At 37.8% G+C, this 18,226-nt stretch overlaps 1 protein-coding gene across 2 annotated transcripts in view; it reads left to right on the forward strand.

Annotated features, from left to right (window-relative positions):
* MSRB3 (methionine sulfoxide reductase B3) overlaps positions 1-18,226 on the forward strand; it is a 185,784-nt gene that overhangs the window by 94,542 nt on the left and 73,016 nt on the right. The gene's annotated exons all lie outside the window — the stretch shown is intronic.

Below are 18,226 nucleotides of genomic sequence, written 5' to 3' on the forward strand. Positions count from 1 at the left end.
TGGTTTCTATTTTACCTGACAAGGACTTTGAGAGGAGACACTCTGTCATTTGTCTGTTTTTACCTGAATTCCACCTCTTGAGCTATCACCATACCTGTGTTGTCAGCTTCTGGTACTCTGTGTTTTCCGGCGCTAGCCATCTTGCTTGGCTCATGCATCACACTTGTCTTCCCATAGAGGACATTATCCCAAAGCAGTGCCTAAGGAACGAAGGCTCCTCTAAATAGGAAACTTTCATTATCCCAAATTTGTATGTGAAGCAGGAAGTTGTTTTACCACCTGTAAACACCAGTGCTCCCCACTTCCTTTTTGCCCTCAACACCATCCCATAGCTTTGTAAAGAAAGAAGTTCTGAGACATCATCTTTTAAGGTTCAGCTCAAGCATTGCCCCCTCAATTAAATCTAGCCATCCTTAACACTTCCCCAGCAGTTAATCATTCCTTCCTCTGTGTAAACACTGGATCTTGTGCTTGGATTTATTATAGCATTTATGATCTGCTATAATTACTTGTGTGAGCCTTTTCTTTCTCTCTAAGCCTGAGTTTTTTGAAGACAGGAACCTTGGTATCTGGTATGAAAGAACTAGTCAATAAACAAAAATTCCATGAGTTTGGGAATCTTTCTGTATCTGTTCTTCCAATTGTGACAGGAATGCTTAACTAACTACCAAAGATTTACTCTCCCCTTTCATAGTATCAAGTTGTTGTTAGGAAGTGGCTGCTTAGCCAGAGATGACAATTTCCCACCCTTCTCCATGCGCTTGGGGACATATGACTAATTCTTCCAGGGGAATATGTGCCATTTCTGGGTTAAAGGGATTAAGTATCCAGTATACTCCACCTCTCTCTTCTGAAATTATGTCAGAGGTACATGCTGAACATTATGGCATCACAGTATGGAGGGCGTCTGGATTCCTGAGTCATACTTGGAAGAGATCTGCTCAGGAGAACCTTCACTCCAGAACATCTTCATTGGCCTTTATGTAGAGGGAAAGAAACCTATATTGTAATAAGGCTCTGAGATTTTGCCATTGTTTATTAGCATGGCAGCTAGAGTCACATACCCTGATTAGCCTGGTTCCTAGAATACTTCCTGGCAAATAGTTGGTACTTACTAATTTTTGTTGGATAAATGACAAAATTAATGGCTGGAGATGATAATATCTAACCCAACGATAATCCTTTAAATGAAGGATCATAGAAACACAATATATTGTGTTCTGTATAATCACCAAGCTTATCAGTTATCAATTGACACAATGGTATCTTATAGCAGGACACCTTAAAAAGCAATGACTTAAAACAGCAATAATGTATTCGTGCTCACATGTCTATGGATTGGTTGGGAGTTGGCTGACATAGGTTGGTCACAGGCGAGGTCTGATCCATGGATCTTGTCACTGATGATAAAAGAGGGCAAACCTCACTATGCAAGCACATTTCTTTTTCTTTTTTTTTTTTTAATATTTATTTATTTATTCATTCAGAGAGAGCGAAGAGAGAGGCAGAGACACAAGCAGAGGGAGAAGCAGGCTCCCTGCAGGAAGCCCGATATGGGACTCGATCCTGGGTCTCCAGGATCACACCCCAGGCTGCAGGCAGCACTAAACTGCTGTGCCACAGGGGCTACCCTGCAAGCACACTTCAAGCCTCTGTTTGCATCAGATCTGCTAGCATCCCATTGGCCAAGCAAGTCACATGCCCAAGTTGAAAGCAAAGGAAGGCCAAAGAACTCTGCCCTTCCTACTCATTGATTATGCAGGTATTCTTTCTTCCCTCTAGTGAGAAGAACTGCTGAGTCACATGGTAAAGGATGTAGAGATAGGAATGGGAGAAGAATAGAGCCAATGATGGAATCTACTATATAAGAACATCATGTACTTAGGGACGCCTGGGTGGCTCACTCATTGATTGTCTGCCTTTGGCTTAGGTTGTGATCCCCGGGTCCTGGGATCGAGTTCCACATTGGGCTCCTTGCAGGGAGCCTGCTTCTCCCTCTGCCTGTGTTTTGCTTCTTTCTCTTTGTGTCTCTTATGAATAAATAAATGAAATAAAAAAAACATCATGTACTTAGACCAGTTATTTGGTAAAAGCATTTATGGAATTAGAAATATTGTATTTCTAAAGAGGATCCAATCCCTTCTTTAGAATCACATTATTTAGTAACTTAACTTCAGATGTAATATTAATGGATATATTAAGATGAAAATATTTGTATAATGGTTTACCATTTAAATAGTACTTTAATAAATTTTACCACATTTGAGAGTCAAAAATCTCAGCAAGATACACAAGAATATCTTTTAACAGGGAAGGAGTTGAGATACAGAAAGGTTAAGTGATTTATTTAAGGCCACATAACCAGTGAATGGCCAATCTGGGATTGGACTTCAGATCTCCAACTTCCAGGAACTGTGTCCCTTTTATTAGATCATGAGATAGTTATTTTAATGAGTGACTTTTGTTTTTTCTATTATTAGCTTTTAATTTTTCTATAATTCTTGTATTTAACAACTATTATATACTATAAATTATAAAATTCATTTTTTCTCAAATTAAACAATACGATTATAAACATATAAAGTATAGTACAGATTTCTATATGATTTCAATGTGTCTCTTAGTAGAGAAATTGAAATACTGCTGGCAGTTTCCCAAGACGCCTCAAAAGATAGCATTAGTTGCCTCAGTGACTTTTCTGTGTTCTCATATCTGGTCTTAAACTTCCAAGCTGTGAAACTTAGATATTTTAGTATCTTTCAGGGATGGGCTCGTATTGACAAACCCAGAAGACTAATGGGTTAAGCTAGAATGCCAATGTATTTGTTTATGATGAGAACTAAAATTTTCATATGGCTTAGAATATTTACATCTGCATGATCAGTGTCTTCCTTCTCTTAAATAATAAAGCTCTGTGACTCACAAAATCACAATAAGAACTCACTTTATCAATTATCCAAAATAAATAATTTATACTGGGACTGAAATTTCCTTACTGTAGCATGTTAGTACCCTAAAGACAGACTTACGTGGGGAGTCAGATCGTAATCAGAAAGTTGCTCTGGAAGACATAGACATGGCCAACATGCACATGAGAAAATGCTCTGCATCACTTGCCATCAGGGAAATACAAATCAAAACCACAATGAGATACCACCTCACACCAGTGAGAATGGGGAAAATTAATAAGGCAGGAAACAACAAATGTTGGAGAGGATGCGGAGAAAAGGGAACCCTCTTACACTGTTGGTGGGAATGTGAACTGGTGCAGCCACTCTGGAAAACTGTGTGGAGGTTCCTCAAAGAATTAAAAATAGACCTGCCCTACGACCCAGCAATTGCACTGTTAGGGATTTACCCCGAAGATTCAGATGCAATGAAACGCCGGGGCACCTGCACCCCGATGTTTATAGCAGCCATGTCCACAATAGCCAAACTGTGGAAGGAGCCTCGGTGCCCATCGAAAGATGAATGGATAAAGAAGATGTGGTTTATGTATACAATGGAATATTACTCAGCCATTAGAAACAACAAATACCCACCATTTGCTTCAACGTGGATGGAACTGGAGGGTATTATGCTGAGTGAAGTAAGTCAATCGGAGAAGGACAAACAGTGTATGTTCTCACTCATTTGGGGAATATGAATAATAGTGAAGGGGAATATAAGGGAAGGGAGAAGAAATGTGTGGGAGATATCAGAAAGGGACACAGAACATAAAGACTTCTAACTCTGGGAAATGAACTAGGGGTGGTGGAAGGGGAGGAGGGCGGGGGGTGGGGGTGAATGGGTGACGGGCACGGAGGGGGACACTTGACGGGATGAGCACTGGGTGTTATTCTGTATGTTGGTAAATTGAACACCAATAAAAATTAATTTATAAAAAAAAAAGAAAGTTGCTCTGTTGAGCACAAAATAAAAAAGGGAAATAGACAAATTGAATATTTAGCTTTATGTGTTTAAGTTAACATGGATTATATATCTCAAAATAGGGATGGTCCTTGCCAGTGAGACTTTATATAACTTAACATCCATCGGCTTCACCTTCATCCATCCACCTACCTAACCATCTTCATGAAAGGATTGCCTAAGACTTTGTTTCCAAGTGGTTGGAGCAGGAGACGAAAACTTGAGAACTTAATATTTACAGTTTAATGATTCTTAGGTATTGAAGCACATATTAAAATTTTAATGGTTTAACATACCACTTCAGCATACTACAATTAAGATATAGAAGAAGATCAATATAGAGATCTGGATATAAAACATTTCCATTACTTAAAACGTTCCCTCCTGTTTCCCTGCAGTCCATCCCCACTTCTCAGAGGCAACCATTATTCTGACTCTAATCACCATTTTTTTTAAATTGACTCTAATCACCATTGATTTGATTAGTCTGTTCTTGAGCTTCAAATAAAATAATATCATACAGTACTTATTCTCTTGTGTGTGCTATCTTTTGCTCTGTATAATGTTTTTTGAGATTTAATCATGTTAATTGTAAATGTGAGGAGTTATTGCTGGGTAGTATTAAGTTGGGATGCATATTTTGGATATTTTGGTCCAAATCAGGCTACCATTCATGCAGTTGGGTTTACTGAGATATCTCTGCTTCTGAATTTCTCAGGCCCAGAATACTGTTGTTAGTGGACAGAGCCAGTGGGTAGACATTTTTACTTTGACTCCACATGATCATCAATCAGTGAAATTGGATGTATATGTAGAACACTTACTCTATTTAAGACTTGGTGGAGGGGAGGGGCAAGATGGCGGAAGAGCAGGGTCCCCACATCACCTGTCCCCACCAAATTACCTAGATAACCTTCAAACCATCCTGAAAATTTACGAATTCGGCCTGAGATGTAAAGAGAGACCAGCTGGAATGTACAGTGAGAAGAGTTCGCGCTTCTATCCAGGTAGGAAGACGGGGAAAAAGAAATAAAGGAACAAAAGGCCTCCGAGGGGGAGGGGCCCCGCGAGGAGCCGGGCTGAGGCCGGGGCGAGTGTCCCCAGGACGGGAGAGCCCCGTCCCGGAGAGAGCAGGAGCTGCACCAACCTTCCCGGGCGGGCGGAAAGGGGCTCGCAGGGAGTTGGAGCAGGACCCAGGAGAGCGGGGATGCCCTCGGGCTCCCGGGGACACTAACAGACACCTGCGAGCGCAGGAGAGTGCGCCGAGCTCCCTAAGGGCTGCAGCGCGCACGGCGGGACCTGGAGCAGCTCGGAGGGGCTCGGGAGCGGCTCCAGGGAGGGAGCTGCAGGGCGGGAGCGCGAATCCAACAGCGCAGGCCCCGGAGCACAGGGCGCCGGGACACAGCCCAGGATCCGGCCTCCCCCGGGACAGGCAGAGGCCGGGAGGGCCCAGGACAGCGAGGACGCTCCTGCCCCGAGCTGAGCAGATCAGCGGCCCCGCCCGGAGCCTCCAGGCCCTGCAGACGGAGAACCGAGAGCCCCGAGCCCGTAGTTCCTCCGGAGGCTGAATCCAGGCTTCCAGAGTTGCCATAGCAACTGCTGCTGTTCCTCCTGGGGCCCCACGGGGTAAACAACCCCCGCTGAGCCCTGCAGCAGGCAGGGGCAGAGCAGCTCCCCCAAGTGCTAACACCTGAAAATCAGCGCAACAGGCCCCTCCCCCAGAAGACCAGCTGGACGGACCAGTGATACTCCCCCGTGTTCCAATACAACTTGTTTTTGGCCACTCTGCACTGAGCAAAATGACTAGAAGGAAAACCTCACTTCAAAAGAAAGAATCAGAAACAGCCCTCTCTCCCACAGAGTTACAAAATCTGGATTACACTTCAATGTCAGAAAGCCAATTCAGAAGCACCATTATACAGCTACTGGTGGCTCTAGAAAAAAGCATTAAGGACTCACGAGACTTCATGACTGCAGAATTTAGATCCAATCAGGCAGAAATTAAAAATCAATTGAATGAGATGCAATCCAAACTAGAAGTCCTAACGACGAGGGTTAACGAGGTGGAAGAACGAGTGAGTGACATAGAAGACAAGTTAATGGCAAAGAGGGAAACTGAGGAAAAAAGAGACAATCAATTAAGGGACCATGAAGACAGATTAAGGCAAATAAATGACACTCTAAGGAAGAAAAACCTACGTTTAATTGGGGTTCCCGAGGGCGCCGAAAGGGACAGAGGGCCAGAATATGTATTTGAACAAATCCTAGCTGAAAACTTTCCCAATCTGGGAAGGGAAACAGGCATTCAGATCCAGGAAATAGAGAGATCCCCCCCTAAAATCAATAAAAACCGTTCAACACCTCGACATCTAATAGTGAAGCTTGCAAATTCCAAAGATAAAGAGAAGATCCTTAAAGCAGCAAGAGACAAGAAGTCCCTGACTTTCATGGGGAGGAATATTAGGGTAACAGCAGACCTCTCCACAGAGACGTGGCAGGCCAGAAAGGGCTGGCAGGATATATTCAGGGTCCTAAATGAGAAGAACATGCAACCAAGAATACTTTATCCAGCAAGGCTCTCATTCAAAATGGAAGGAGAGATTAAGAGCTTCCAAGACAGGCAGGAACTGAAAGAATATGTGACCTCCAAACCAGCTCTGCAAGAAATTTTAAGGGGGACTCTTAAAACTCTCCTTTAAGAAGAAGTTCAGTGGAACAATCCACAAAAACAAGGACTAAATAGATATCATGATGACACTAAACTCATATCTGTCAATAGTAACTCTGAACGTGAATGGGCTTAATGACCCCATCAAAAGGCGCAGGGTTTCAGACTGGATAAAAAAGCAGGACCCATCTATTTGCTGTCTACAAGAGACTCATTTTAGACAGAAGGACACCTACAACCTGAAAATAAAAGGTTGGAGAACCATTTACCATTCAAATGGTTCTCAAAATATACCCTAAAAACTATAGAACACTTCTGAAAGAAATTGAGGAAGACACAAAGAGATGGAAAAATATTCCATGCTCATGGATTGGCAGAATTAATATTGTGAAAATGTCAATGTTACCCAGGGCAATTTACACGTATAATGCAATCCCTATCAAAATACCATGGACTTTCTTCAGAGACTTAGAACAAATTATTTTAAGATTTGTGTGGAATCAGAAAAGACCCCAAACAGCCAGGGGAATTTTAAAAAAAGAAAACCATATCTGGGGGCATCACAATGCCAGATTTCAGGTTGTACTACAAAGCTGTGTTCATCAAGACAGTGTGGTACTGGCACAAAAACAGACATATAGATCAATGGAACAGAACAGAGAACCCAGAAGTGGACCCTGAACTTTATGCTCAACTAATATACGATAAAGGAGGAAAGACGATCCACTGGAAGAAAGACACTCTCTTCAATAAATGGTGCTGGGAAAATTGGACATCCACATGCAGAAGAATGAAACTGGACCACTCTCTTGCACCATACACAAAGATAAACTCAAAATAGATGAAAGATCTAAATGTGAGACAAGATTCCATCAAAATCCCAGAGGAGAACTCAGGCAACACCCTTTTTGAACTTGGCCACAGTAACCGGAGAAGGACAAACAGTGTATGTTCTCATTCATTTGGGGAATATGAATAATAGTGAAAGGGAATATAAGGGAAGGGAGAAGAAATGTGTGAGAAATATCAGAAAGGGAGACAGAACATAAAGACTCCTAACTCTGGGAAATGAACTAGGGGTGGTGGAGGGGGAGGAGGGTGGGGGGTGGGGGTGAATGGGTGACGGGCACTGAGGGGTACACTTGACGGGATGAGCACTGGGTGTTATTCTGTATGTTGGTACATTGAACACCAATAAAAATTAATTTCTAAAAAAAAAAAAAAAAAAAAGACTTGGTGGAGGATATATGAGTATGACACAGTTCCTCCCTCATGCATCTTGTAATGTAATTGTAGAGATGTGATACATACACGCATACACACCTGAAGATATCTATATATGCAGTTTCCAGTAATGGAATCCTTGTGGGATTTAGAAGCAGAATTACTTTGGACTAATAGAGATTGACTAAGGAGGTTCCCTGTTGGATGTAGAACTTAGATCTTCAGAGGCTGAATTTGCATAGATATAAAGAAGGAGATCATTTAAAATAGAGAGCCAGTTAGGGACAGAAGCAAAGGTGCAAAAAAGTATTTGAGCAACAGTAAGTAAACCAAGTTACCAGAACTGGAGGACTTTTGTTGGGAAGTAATGGTATAGTTGGGAGTCTGTTAGAGAGCACATGTTAAAGAATCTGGACTTAACTTTAGATAATGGTATTAGTAACGATTGCTAATGTTGATTTTATGCCTAGTGTGTGACAGGCATTGTATCAAGTGTATTTGCTAACTCATTTAATTTTTATGAATCATACATCATTTTCTTGTTTTTTTTTTTTTAAGATTTTTACGTATTAATTCATGAGAGACACACAGAGAGAGGCAGAGACATAGAAAGAGGGAGAAGCAGGCTCTCTGTGGGGAGCCCTATGCGGGACTCGATCTTAGGACTCAATCCCAGGACCCCGGGATCACAACCTGAGCTCAACCACTGAGCCATGCAAACTTCCCTATTATTCTCGTTTTATAAATGAGTAGACAAAGGCATAGAGAGGCTGGCTATTTTGACCAAAGTTATATAGCTAAATTAGCGACAGAACTGGGATTTGAGGGATCCCTGGGTGGCGCAGCGGTTTGGCGCCTGCCTTTGGCCCAGGGCGCGATCCTGGAGACCCGGGATCGAATCCCACGTCGGGCTCCTGGTGCATGGAGCCTGCTTCTCCCTCTGCCTGTGTCTCTGCCTCTCTCTCTCTCTCTCTCTTTCTCTCTCTCTCTCTGTGTGTGACTATCATAAATAAATAATAAAAAATAAAAAAAAAAAGAACTGGGATTTGATTCTAAGTAGCCTAATTCCAGAGCCCATAGTCTTAACTATTATGCAATAACACCCCTAGAATATGAGCTTACATGATGAAAAATATTTTTGAATTTTTAATGATACACCTTTTTGCTCATACACATGACAATTTTTATTTGTACACATGAAATACTTGCCCATACAGTCACACATGGTTTGTAGAAATTTTCTCCCCCTCCCAAAGTAGATTTAGCAATATGTTGAGATATAGGTTTTGGAGGTGATGTAGAGTTTTGATTTCTAAATGAAGATTATTCCCACAGCATTAAATCACTTGCTGAAGAAGATACTCATGTGGGATTTGTTGTAAAGAAATGATTGACAAAGAATTAAGTCTCTAGGGAACCGATAATCATTTTGGTTTGAACATCATCTTATTTTTTTTTATTTTTTTTATTGGAGTTCAATTTGCCAACATTTAGCATAATACCCAGTGCTTATCCCACCAAGCATCACCTTATTTTTAATACAGTTCAAAATTAATATGAATCAATTAATAACAGTTCACAGTAGTTTCTATAGGAAGTGGAAGTACTTACCTTATGTGGTAGATATCCATCAAGTGGGATGAACTGGTGGTCATTGTTACCTTCTTGTGAGACAGTACATGGGTTATTTGTCCATTCATGTAAATTGACATATCTTGCTCATTCCTGGGCGGAAATAAGATACATTTAACTATATAGGGTAGAAAATTTTGTTTTCTACATTATTATTTAAGGGTTGTGGAGAATAGTGCATAACTAGAACTTAAAATTGCCTATAGTTCCCAGTATATAATCTTCATATATAAAAAATAAAAAATCTCCCCCAAAATCTAGATTTAAAATCATGTTAAATTTATTTATGATAATATAGAATTTTTTTCCAAAAATTTTTTGTGTAGAACTAGTATGCATTTTTGTAACCTAATAATTTGTTAAACTGGCAAGTATAATCATGTCAGACAGATATGAACAAAATATTATGATGTTTCATTAAAATGACATAAAAGTTTATGAATGAGCAATGAAAAAGGGAAATTTTAATGTCAAAGTGAATATCGTTTCAGCAATTTGGAAGTTTAATGTAACCATGCTCAATTCCCCAAATGTTTGTTGATCGTGCACTAGGATAAAGCTTTGCCTTGAGTAAGCTACTGGTAAACTATCTTAGAAAAATTTAGTATCTAGTAGAAATAACTCTCAGCGCAGAAATACTATTGTTAGGGTATTCCCATATGACTGGGATTAGCATGAAAGACAGCCACCTCTCTGCTGCTTTATTTTGTAGTTCACAAGGCCAGGGGAAGCTTTTAATTATTTCATGCTTATATGCCTACACATACCTAGGGAAGCATAATCCGAGATCTCAGTGTCAGTTTAATTATGCAGTTGATTTAACTGTTGACTTTACAGCTAGTTAGAGTTCACAATATCTTAGTGTTTGTAAACTTCTTGGTAGTATGGGTGACAATAAATATAAATAAGGATAAATTAGTGTTTTTTTCCTAAAATAGAACATTAATAAAGTGAACAAAGATGCATTGTTAGTAAGATTATTTTAAGTGTAAAAAGATACAGTTCAGTTTTATTTATTTTAAAGATTTTAGTTTTTTTTAATTTTTATTTATTTATGATAGTCACAGAGAGAGAGAGAGGCAGAGACACAGGCAGAGGGAGAAGCAGGCTCCTCCATGCACTGGGAGCCCGATGTGGGATTCGATCCCGGGTCTCCAGGATAGCGCCCTGGACCAAAGGCTGGTGCTAAACCGCTGCGCCACCCAGGGATGCCTACAGTTCAGTTTTAAACAACCTTATTACTTAGTAAACATGATTTTAAATTTGAGGGAAATGTTTAAAGGCAATTATATTCTTACGTATGGTTAATTTTTAAAAAATTTAAATTAAATTTGCCAACGTATAGTATAACACCCAGTGTTCATTCCATCAGGTGCCCTCCTTAGTGCCCGTCACCAGTTACCCCATCTCACGTCTCTCCTCCCCTTCCGCAACCTGTTTTTTTCCCCAGAGTTAGGAGTCTCTCATGATTTGTCTCTTTCTCTAATTTTTCCCCACTCAGTTTCTCCCCCTTCCCTTATGGTCTCTTTTGGTATTTCTTATATTCCACATATGAGTGAAACCATATGATGATTGTCCTTCTCTGATTGACTTACTTCACTCAGCATAATACCCTCCAGGTCCACCCATGTCAAAACAAATGGTAGATATTCATCCCTTCTGATGGCTGAGTAATATTCCATTGTGTATATATGATGTATGGTTAATTTTAATCTATATTTTGTAACCGGTTTTTAAGAAAAGATCTTTTATGGTTTTTTCAAAATACTCTAATTTGTTTTTTAGAAATCTGAAATGTATCGTGTTTTAGCAATCATTTTTTAAATTTCATTTTAGGAATTTTCCAGTTTAAAAAGTAATTAGATTAATTTTCATCTCTATCTTGTAACCAGTTCTTAAGAAAGTAATCTTTTATATTCTTTTAAAATACTTCAAACTTATCCATTAGAAATCTAAAAGATACCATGTCTTTTATAAGATGATTGATAAGAACTTACTTTTCTACTTTTTTATTCTTACTGCTAGTTTTAATAATCTTTCTCTTTTAGCATGATTTTTCAAAAAAGGTTTTTTCCCAATTCATATGAATTTTGATAGATATGATGTATTACCACGCAAGTCATGGGTCTATTTAATAGAAGGATGAATGTTTCTCTATCTGTTATCTGCATTTCTAACTGAGAGTCAATAGGTTGATTTTGCATAAGATGATCAGAAACAGGAAAGCTGTGGTTTAGAAAATGTTTAAATCTGTTTCAAATAACTTGGCAGGGCAATCTGGTAAAAATGACTTGATTAATGACTGAAGAAGATTAAAATATTTTCACATTCTGTTTTTAATGACCACTATCTTAAGTTTCTACTCTAAAATTTATAACTGGTAAAATATTACAGGAAAAATATATAATTTATAAGCCGCTTGAAGTTGTGTTTTACCTTATCAAACTGTGCTTGCTTTTTAGCCAAAACAGCATAAATTAAAAACAAATTTTAACTGAAATGTAGTTTGTGTGCTATTCATTGAAGTGTTAATATTTATTAGGTTCAGCATTAAAAGAGCTAAGATTATTGTTTTCAATTAGGCAGGGTAGTAGTCAGTACGTAATTTTTAAAATTTATCTTTACAACCAGGCAGATCTTCATCATTTGGAAATAGGCCATTTCAGTAAATTTAACTATAAATGTTTTCTATGTGTATAAGTGGTGACAAGTACAACTATTAATGTTGGAGTTTTGCCCATTGGTTCTCGTTGTTCTGTCTTTTTTTATCCAGAGATAATGATGTATATTCAGTGTCTGTCATATTTACCTAGAGGAAGTCTTTTTAATCCCTCATTTTTCTCCTTCACTGAGGTTATGTGTAAATACTACATGAAATGGCAAATGGAAGAAAGTCTGTTTTGTCTAAAGATACCATTCATCTTAAACAAACACAATCTGTCTTTGAAAGCACAGTGATATGAGTTTTGTTTGGTGGGAGAAGGAGGAGGATGGATAAGACCAAAGCAAAAATACGTTGCAAATTATATCAGCTGGTTAAGGCCCTGTAAGAATTGGATAAATTTTTCAGATTTGTGTCTCCTTCAGGGACTCACCCGCCCCCTTCACACACAGTTTCATTGCTTCTTAATTTCCATCATCATCATCGACATACCATTTTTATGAAGACGTGCATTGATTATTTATTATTTATTTAATGTTAAATAACTTATCAATTATTAATAACACTCCGTGCTTGGGATACCTTGGTGGCTCAGTGGTGGACATCCGCCTTTGGCTCAGGGCGTGATCCCTGATTGAGTCCCAGGATCGAGTCCCATGTTGGGCTCCCTGCATGGAGCCTGCTTCTCCCTCTGCCTGTGTCTCTGATGACTGAGTAATATTCTCATTTTATATATATACCACATCTTCTTTATCTGCTCATCTGTCAGTGGACATCTGGGCTCTTTCCACAGTTTGGCTATTGTGGACATTGCTGCTATAAACCTTGGGGCACAGGTGCCCCTTCAGATCACTATGTCTGTAATCTTTGGGGTAAATGCCTCGTAGTGCAATTGCTGGGTCATAGGGTAGCTCTATTTTTAAGTTCTTGAGGAACCTTCACTCTGTTTTCCAAACTGGCTCTACCAGCTTGCATTCCCACCAACAGTGCAAGAAGGTTTCTCCCTTTCTCCTCATCCTCATCAACATTTGTTGCTTCCTATCTTGTTAATTTTAGGCATTTTGACTGGTATAAGGTGGTATCTCATTGTGGTTTTGATTTATACTTCCTTGATGACAAGTGATGTGGAGCATTTTTTTCATGTGTCTGTTGGCCATTTGTAGGTCTTCTTTGGAGAAATGCCTGTTCATGTCTTCTGCCAATTTCTTGATTGGATTATTTGTCTTTTGGGTGTTGAGTTTGATAAGTTCTTTACAGATCTTGGATATTAGCTGTTTATCTGACGTGTCATTTGCAAATATCTCCCATTCTGTAGGTTGCCTTTCAGTTTTGTTGACTGTTTCCTTTGCTGTGCACAAGCTTTTTTATCTCAATGAAGCCCCAATAGTTCATTTTTGCCTTTGTTTCCCTTGCCTTGGAGACATGTCTAGCAAGAATTTGTTGCAGCTGAGGTCAAAGAGGTTACTGCCTGTGTTCTCCTCTAGGATCTTGATGGATTCCTGTCTCACATTTAGGTCTTTCATCCGTTTTTAGTCTATTTTTGTGTATGGTATGAGGAAATGGTCCAGTTTCATTCTTCTGCACGTGCTGTTGAATTTTCCCAGCACCATTTATTGAAAAGACTGTCTTTTTTCCATTGGATATTCCTTCCTGCTTTGTCAAAGATGAGTTGACCATAGAGTTGAGGGTCCATTTCTGGGTTTTCTATTCTGTTCCATTGATCTATGTGTCTGTTTTTGTGCCAGTACCACACTGTCTTGATGATCACAGCTTTGTAATACAGCTTGAAGTCTGGCATTGTGATGCCATCAGCTTTTTCATTTTCTTTCAGATTTCCTCTCTGGCTATTTGGGTTTTTTTTTCTGGTTCCATAGAAATTTTAGAATTATTTGTTCCAGCTCTGTAAAAAATGTCAATGGTATTTTGATAGGGATTGCGTTGAATGTGCAGATTGCCCTGGGTGGCATAGACGTTTTCACAATATGTATTCTTCCAATCCATGAGCATGGAATGTTTTTCCATTTCTTTGTGTTTCTTCAATTTCTTTCATAAGTGTTCTGTAGTTTTTAGAATACAGGTTCTTTACCTCCTTGGTTAGGTTTATTCCTAGATATCTTATGGCTTTAGGTGCAGTTGTAAACGGGATTGATTCCTTTTTTTCTCTTTCTTCAGTCTCATTATTAGTGTATAGAAATGCCACTGATTTCTGGACATTGATTTTGTATCCTGCCGCACTGCCGAATTGCTGTGTGAGTTCTAGCAATCTTGGGGTGGAGTCTTATGTGTTTATCACATAAAGTATCAGGTCATCTGTGAAGAGTGAGAGTTTGACTTCTTTGCCAGTGTGAATACCTTTTATTTCTTTTTGTTGTCTGATTGCTGAGGCTTGGACTTCTAGTACAGTGTTGAACAACAGTGGTAATAGTGGGCATCCCTGTCGTGTTCCTGACCTCAGGGGAAAAGCTCTCAGTTTTTCTTCATTGAGAATGATATTTGCAGTAGGCTTTTCATAGGTAGCTTTTATGATATTGTGGAATGTTCTCTCTATCCCTACACTATGGAGTTTTAATCAAGAAAGGATGCTGTATTTTGTCAAATGACAGAAATCTGAAGTTAATCCTTAGATATCTTAGAGCACAATTTTCTAGAAAGCCATGTATATGAATTTACAATTCCATGTAGGAAATGGAATATATTGCCTTATTTTAATTATTTCCAATTTTGAAATCCCACAAAATGGAATAAAATAACTTTATTTATCCTTTTATACTGTGAACTCTTCAGAAACAGAGCCCTGTTTAATTCCTCTATTATATTTATTCCCGGCACTAAGCACAACTAGGTTACAAGTGATGGCCAAAGAAATGTTTACTAAGCTCATGCCAAAGGAATTAATTTTTTCTGCTTACATTTGCTTACTTATATTTATTATGAAAACTAACATCTTTAGTATTGTTCCTGCCATCTTGTTTTCTCTGTATTATGCTTGTCCTTGTACTCCTTTTTTTCTTTTGATTGGATTGATTAAATTTTTACCATTAAAAAAAGCTTCTAGTTATAATTAAACATACTATTTCTATTATCTCTATAATTTAATTTTAAGGAAAATGTTTGACCTTGCATTTTTCTGTTCATGTTGGGAATTGTTAAAATGTATAACTTCTTTCTGCTTCTCCTAATATAAGAACTTTAGTACATTTAATTTGTTTCTGATCCCTATACCCAGAGGCTGACTCCAATCTGGAATTTTTGGGATACTTCTCATTATGCCTCCACTTTCTTAAAAATGATTTTTCAAGAATCTATTGTGTTAAAACTATATCATTAACTACTATCTAGATTTTATTATTTAATTTTACATATCTGTTTACTCAACAATGTTTTTTGTATCCTGATCTTAGATCTGTTTTTCATTTTGCTGTAGTACCTCTTTAGGTATTCTTTAAGAAATGGTTTAGATAGCAAATTATTTGAGTTACTTAAAATATAGATGATTTATTCACACTTCTAATATCAAAAAGGATTCAAGGCAGAAGACACACCATTGCATATTTATTCTTCAGGCATGGCAATTGGCAAATAGAACTTACTTACATGGTTCTAAGATCTCTGGGTGTGCTTCCATTAAAGATGGGACTTTTTGTCTCTCTTTTAAATGTTAAACTTTTTTACAAGTATGATTTTAGTTTATAACTCATTTACTGTGAATTTCCTTTTGGAGGAGAAAAAAAGGAATTTTTAGGTATCATTCAGTTAAAATATGCACTTCAACAAATACTTAATAAGCATCCTTTCTATACAACAAATATCCAATATCGAGGAGGAGCATGGTAAAAACAATACTTGGTTAAATGTACTAAAATCTGTTTTTTCCCCATGTTACAGCTTAGGTTTTTCATGTTATGGCTTATAATTCTTGAATTTGCTCTAAGAGTATTTTAAAATGAAATAAATGAAAGTTAATTTTTAAAAATACATTACTATCTTTCATCAAATTGGAATCTAAGTGGCACCACTTTTTAAATGTCATTATCCATTTTCATATACTTAACTAAATTAACAACATGTTAGAGCAATTCAAGGTATGAGAGGATTTAATTTTGTTTTTCTAGTTCACAAAGATTAATGTGGCAAGGATCTTTCATGTCAGTTTTGTCATAAGTAAAGGAATAGAATTATCTGTTACACAGATATGTGTACCTTTAATATAGACTATATTTTCTGATATTTCTCAGTCTTATCTCATTATTTCAACTTTTGGGTTTATTTATGTAAGGCTATTGTAGAGCTAATGGATGATGGGATTACAGTACGCCATCAGTATCTCATTTTAAAAGCATTTAGTGTTCATTAGTTTGATCAACAAAGAATATAGTTTGAAAATGAAAGGCAGTGAACAAAGGAAGAATTTGGCAATATGAATAAATATAAATAAAATGAATGAAAATAAAGAGTAAAGAATCTGCACATTTTTAAGACTTTTGAGTTTTATTATGAAATAGACTTCCAGAAACAATGTGCCAATTTATTTGCTGTTCAGCTTTATATAGTTTATTTTATTATTATTTTTTTCTGGACACACTGACCTACTCTGAGTATTATTATTCTCTTATTTTCTTTACCAATTGGATAGGTTAAAAGTAGTTTCTCATTGTTTTTATTTGCATTTTTAATGACTAGAGATACTGAACATTTTTCTTCTGTGTTACTGAGTGTAATTCTCTTGTTAATTTTTTACTTATTTGCTTTATTATTATTATTATTATTTAAAGATTTTATTTTTAAGTAATCTCTATACCCAACATGGAACTTGAATTTACAACCCCATGATCAAAAGTTGCATGCTCTTCCGACTGAGCCACCCAGGCGCCCCTATTATTATTAATTTTTAAGGTTACAAGTAAGAACAGAGCCTACTTGGACAGACTGTCATTTGGATTCTGTCTTTATTTCTTTTTTTTTTTTTATAAATTAATTTTTATTGGTGTTCAATTTACCAACATACAGAATAACACCCAGTGCTCATCCCGTCAAGTGTACCCCTCAGTGCCCGTCACCCATTCACCCCCACCCCCCACCCTCCTCCCCCTCCACCACCCCTAGTTCATTTCCCAGAGTTAGAAGTCTTTATGTTCTGTCTCCCTCAAATGGTTCTCAAAATATACCCTAAAAACTACAGAACACTTCTGAAAGAAATTGAGGAAGACACAAAGAGATGGAAAAATATTCCATGCTCATGGATTGGCAGAATCAATATTGTGAAAATGTCAATGTTACCCAGGGCAATTTACACGTATAATGCAATCCCTATCAAAATACCATGGACTTTCTTCAGAGACTTAGAACAAATTATTTTAAGATTTGTGTGGAATCAGAAAAGACCCCAAACAGCCAGGGGAATTTTAAAAAAAGAAAACCATATCTGGGGGCATCACAATGCCAGATTTCAGGTTGTACTACAAAGCTGTGTTCATCAAGACAGTGTGGTACTGGCACAAAAACAGACATATAGATCAATGGAACAGAACAGAGAACCCAGAAGTGGACCCTGAACTTTATGCTCAACTAATATACGATAAAGGAGGAAAGACCATCCACTAGAAGAAAGACAGTCTCTTCAATAAATGGTGCTGGGAAAATTGGACATCCACATGCAGAAGAATGAAACTGGACCACTCTCTTGCACCATACACAAAGATAAACTCAAAATAGATGAAAGATCTAAATGTGAGACAAGATTCCATCAAAATCCCAGAGAAGAACTCAGGCAACACCCTTTTTTAACTTGGCCACAGTAACCCGAGAAGGACAAACAGTGTATGTTCTCATTCATTTGGGGAATATGAATAATAGCGAAAGGGAATATAAGGGAAGGGAGAAGAAATGTGTGAGAAATATCTGTCTTTATTTCTTAAGCACTGTGTATTTTGGCGCAGTCACATTATCTCTCTGAGCCTTCATTTGTAAAACAAGAACACTTATAATACCTACTTCAGTACGAGGTAGGACTAAATGTGAGGACTAAATAAAATTATATATAGTTAAAGAACTTAGCAAAATGCTTGGTGCACATCAGTGATGTTGCTGCTGATAAAAAATAATAATATGTTAAATATTTTTCCTAGGTGATT

The sequence above is a fragment of the Nyctereutes procyonoides genome, unplaced genomic scaffold (genome assembly GCF_905146905.1).
Source record: "Nyctereutes procyonoides isolate TBG_1078 unplaced genomic scaffold, NYPRO_anot_genome, whole genome shotgun sequence".
NCBI lineage: Eukaryota > Metazoa > Chordata > Mammalia > Carnivora > Canidae > Nyctereutes > Nyctereutes procyonoides.